Source organism: Schistocerca americana, chromosome 5 (genome assembly GCF_021461395.2).
Source record: "Schistocerca americana isolate TAMUIC-IGC-003095 chromosome 5, iqSchAmer2.1, whole genome shotgun sequence".
NCBI lineage: Eukaryota > Metazoa > Arthropoda > Insecta > Orthoptera > Acrididae > Schistocerca > Schistocerca americana.
This window is the reverse complement of record NC_060123.1, coordinates 583,305,094-583,310,292: the sequence shown is the minus strand read 5'-3', so window position 1 is coordinate 583,310,292 and position 5,199 is coordinate 583,305,094.

Sequence of the window (5,199 nt, the reverse complement as noted above, 5' to 3'; positions counted from 1 at the left end):
GTTGATTCTGTTTTTCTTACAATTCTGAATGGCCTACTACGATGTAGCACATTTTCCATTGATAACGAAGATAGAGCGATACGGTCTATCCTGAGAGCTGTATCCTGTATCGATATATGTTTTGTGGAACGGGGTCAAGTATATTAAGATGGTGAGTGAGTGTTAAACATATGCGAAAGCAGTATTTGTGCTCCCCACAGTTTTTATGCAGGACCAAATGTACTCGTTTCGCTGACGATGTTGTTGTACAGAGACAAGTATGGTGGATCTACCTCTTGAGGGAATGCAGAACTACCTATACAGTGTTACCTCGAGATATACTGAAAGGCTACTCTCTTAGGATCTGAATACTATAAGTTCTTCACTAGAATAGAGAGACAGAAAGATAACTCTACACTGTCCGTTTACAAGATATGTGATAGGCTCTGGAGTGGATCCCACCGTATAGTATGTTCACGTTACTCTATGAAATGATATTTAAAAGGCCCATCACGGGAAATCAATAGGAAGACCTAGAGCTAAAGCGACTTGCGAAAGTGCAGGGACTCACATAAAAGGAATCCTACTCTGGAGTTCTGCTCCAGCTTTTGGATGATCAAGTAAGCATGACAGCAGAAATCTAAAATTTAAGGGACACTATCCTACGAAAGAGCAGCGCAAATGCTTAGAAACCGTCTTGTGTGAGTTTAGAGAATCAGTGTTCGTGGAGTAACACATGGTATGGTTTGCACTCCAAGAGCATGAAATTCCTGCGTGGTTCCGTGTGCTCTGCCACAGTCGCAACAATCGAATACTATCTCCTGCTGGAGTATCAGGTTACTTCCCTGTTTCTGTTGATGTCCACCTTATTCTTTCTTCTCTTGTCATCTTAATATGGGACACGCTGTCAGAGATTTTCAGAAAGCTGTGCCCTGGACACATCTGTATGAGGATAATGTTATGCTGGCTATTGAAGACTAGTCCAAGCGTGTAAAAACTATCTTTAACAGTGCGAGCTACGCTTCAGTGTATAGCAGAGTGAATACCTGTCAACACAGGCAAATAACAGGGACACCTGCGACATGTATGGTATATATCTGTCAATGATAAATATCTGCAAGCGCCTTGCCTCTAAAATACGGCGTACTCATTCCCGAAATCACAAATATCATTAGCAATGCCTGGCTTTAACAGTCGACAATAATTGATGTTCCTTGTTTTCAGAAGATCCCGGACCGACACAAGTCAAAAATATACCGCCCGTCGATAGGCCCTGTTGCCCTATTCGGTGTAGTGTGTTGGTTCGCAAACGGAGTGGCATGTATCGTTGATAATAATAGGGGAAGCTTTCTAAGGTGGTATGAACATGTAATTCTAGAAGATCAATAAACGACAGCAAAACGCGGTTTCTGTCGCAGATCGATGGTATGATACGTAATGGGGGACCGTGGAAACGTTGACTTGACACCCTACATGAATACCTCAAGATAGCAGGTCTCCAACCTCACCAAGCACGTGATCGTACAGAGTGGTGACAGTCAGCCAAAAAAGAGGACTCCGCTATATGCTGGGGAAGAAGAAGAAGAAGAAGAAGAAGAAGACCAAGGACAAGCAAAAGAAGGTATTCGAGGAGAACAATTCCACTGCTAACGTCGAATACGGCACACAGGAACCAGAAGAATAAATTAAGGGCGATAAGACCACACGTACCGAGAGATGCAGACAGGTATCTTTCCCTCACACCGTACTCGAATAGAATAGTTCATAAATACGTGTATATTACTAGCGGCGTGACTTTTCACTGTTCGGGGGTTATAGAGTAAATTTCGATACGCATGTTCACTTACGTTATGTTTTTTGCGGATCTCTACAAATATTGCACGCTAACAGCTGTTTCACTTCCACTCTTGTTTAAGGTTGTTACTCGTACCACACTTTTTTTTAGCGTGATACATTTGTGACGTTATGCTATTTCGGCGTTTCAGTGTGCATCACAGGCTTTCGCTTATAGCTCCCTGGGCGGTGAATTAAAATTGTCCGATGCGCACCAGGAATACTCGCACAATGCGATAATCAATAGCCGCTGTGTTAAAACTGGAAAATTCCGTTCATTTAATAAGTTACTTGATGCCGTGGCTTTATAGAGATAATTTAAGAGTCAATAATGCAATGCAACGTATTACGAGAGTAGGTTTACAAATTTATTGAGGCATCGCCAACCATTTGACATGGACGCTGACCCCTAGGGTATTATTCTGTGTGGAGCTGATACATTATGTTGTACGCTAGCAGCATTGATATTGAGCTCATGCATATTCACAGATTTTTTTTAAAAAAGAAAAAGAACACGGGGTTATTAGTTTGTAGGAACTATTTCGACTACACATATTTGCAGCAATATTGTGCTACGTTTTTTGCCAGATCGTCATGATGTTGAATACATCAACTTTTACGCCAATTATGCAGGTGCCATTCAGTGTTGTCTATAAGATAGCGTAATGACGCAATAGCATCCGCAGAAAATATGACGATGGCCGTATAAGCGTACGCTCATATTATGTAAAAAATTATTTAAGAATGTCAACTCAGCATATGATTGTAAGATGCAAGGGTAAATCTGATAAATAGCCAGAAATGATCAAAGTCATTCATCAGGCAGGTATGAAAAGTAAACTAGTGGAATATTTAACAACTGGGAGCTAGATTAAATTAAGAAAGAATGTCATAATCTTACGGAGTAAAATTATGCTAGCAAAGTTGAAAGGGGTAATTATGAAACGAAAGTACGTACATAAACAGAAAAAGATGTCGAGGCTTCACGAGAACAATGTTTGTTCTGAACGAGCTTGAGATGATTCAAGATCTATTTTTTTCACATGATTTATGTAATCGGACGCACCAGAAAATTAAATCAAGCCATTTCATTATATTTTCAGCTGTGATACAAGAGCACTGCCAATGGCCGATTCAGGCCTTCTTATTTTCATTAACCATCAGTCAGCCCTTTAGCAGAGATAGTTCGACGACCTACTTTGCATTTTTCGGAGACAACCGATGCCAGCCGATACAGAATTCTCGAGACCACTCGCCTTTCCGTTATACTGAAATGCAAAGCCTTGCTGGCTGTTACATAACATTACAGGCAAGGAACACTGTGAGACCAAGATACTGTCAACCCACCGGCTTTCCTACTATAACTTACAGGAAACAAGAAGTGCGATACCAACTGGATCGAAGTTAAGAGTAAAAAAAAGAGGAATTTTAAGCAAAAATGCTTTAACAAAAAAGGGCAAGTATCTTCTACCATAAAACGTGGAAAGAAAATAGTCGTCTACGAACGTCAAAACTTATAATAACAACATTCTTCGTGACAGGAGGTTTGCTTTAACACGTGAGCTGGAGCTCATAAATCGAGTTAGTAACTGATCTGCAGTTCTATTTTCCCACAGCGTTTTAAGCTCTTCACGACTGTCACATTGTCACATTCTTTCCTACATTCTTGTCATCGCCCTTCCAGTGTATGTAGATACCAATAATAATAATAATAATAATAATTGTGTGGAGATACCAATAATAATAATACGAATTAAATGGGCATTTCTAAGGGACGCCCGTTGGGTCGTTAAAGAGCCTATAGCGATACCTTCAGAGAAATATGAGACAAAACCCTTAATCCTATATTATCGGCGGTATTAAAGTGAATTTATGTCTACAAGTGAATAATGATATCACTTAATGTAGTATCTTAGTTGTACTAAAATCGAGATAAATTTTTCCTGTTACTTCTGTCAAATGTTTACGTAAAAAGAAAAACAGCCACTAATAGCACTTATTCCTTGGCGAAACTGACTGGAGAAGTCCTTTTTCTCACCCCACCCCCCCCCCCCTTCCCCACCACGTTACGAAGCTCTAGAGGCTACAGAAAACATGCTCTGACTACAGAAATGTTGATAGATATTCAGATGATGGATGTGTGAGATATCTTTAGGAATAGCAATAATCGAGTTGTGATTCACTGCTCCTTTAGTGGTAAGCTGACAATTTAAGTGAACAGCCAATAACGTCACGTAGAAGAAGGTGTAAGTAGCTATATGACGAACACCAACTTCGCTTAACGAAGGTTTATTTTGCACTTGCACATACAAGAGCTCGGAGCGAACTGCCTCCGGGCAGAACACACAAAGTATATAGACCGTTACAGAAAATTCCAGTACATTGTTTCTTAACATTTGTGGATACTTCTAGAATAAACTCGAACCGAGTATAAGAATTAAAATTCTACAACCCACTTGAGTTTTGAACTCACGGAACTCCATGTAACAGTTCTGTGTCATAAACACTACACCACGGCTCTACTCAGCTTAATCGGTAACGTTTCTCCCTCCTCAAGAGAACAACGTCTCGGTGTTAAGTCGTCCTTGTTCGGGAACGAGTCATCGGTCCTGCATACTCCGACTCCCGATGACTGATGCTCTCCCTGGCAGTGATTTTCTTATAACTTCTTTTGCCGCTACGCTCTTCGTCACCTTTCCACTTGTTGTCTATCGCTGGAGCTTCGAATTTACCCTGGGCTACAGGATCCTTATAGGGATTCATTCGAAGGACGTGGACCGTATCTCAGATCTTTCGTCGTCTTGTGTCGGGGTCGAAATCTTCAACTTCATAAGTAACATCAGACAACTGTCTTACAACCTCATGAGGTCCAAAGTAGCACCTGAGAAGCTTCTAACGGAGACCTACCTTCCGAACAGGAGTAAAGATCCAGACGAGTTCACCAGGCTCGCAGACAACAGGGCGGTGGTTCGAGTGATACCTTCGGCGATCGTTTTCTTGAGCCTCCAGTGTGCGGAGTCGAGCTAACCGCCGAGCTCCTCAGCTCTGGTTAACACCTGGCTGATGTAGTCGTCATCCACGTCATCAGGGTGTAACGGAAATACAGTGTCTATAGTCGTAGTCGCCTCACGCCCATCTACCAGGAAAAATGGCGTAAATCCTGTGGTGTCTTCTTTGGCAGTGTTGCAGGCAAACGTCACGAAATGTAGCACCTCATCCAGTTGCTATGCTCAACATTGACGAACATTGATAGCATGTCGGCCAAGGTCTTATTAAGGCGTTCAGTAAGCTCGTTAGTTTGCGAATGGTAGGCAGTCATCATGTGATGAGTAATGCTGCACCGACGGTTTATCTCTGTCACAAGATTCGATTGAAAAACTTTCCCTC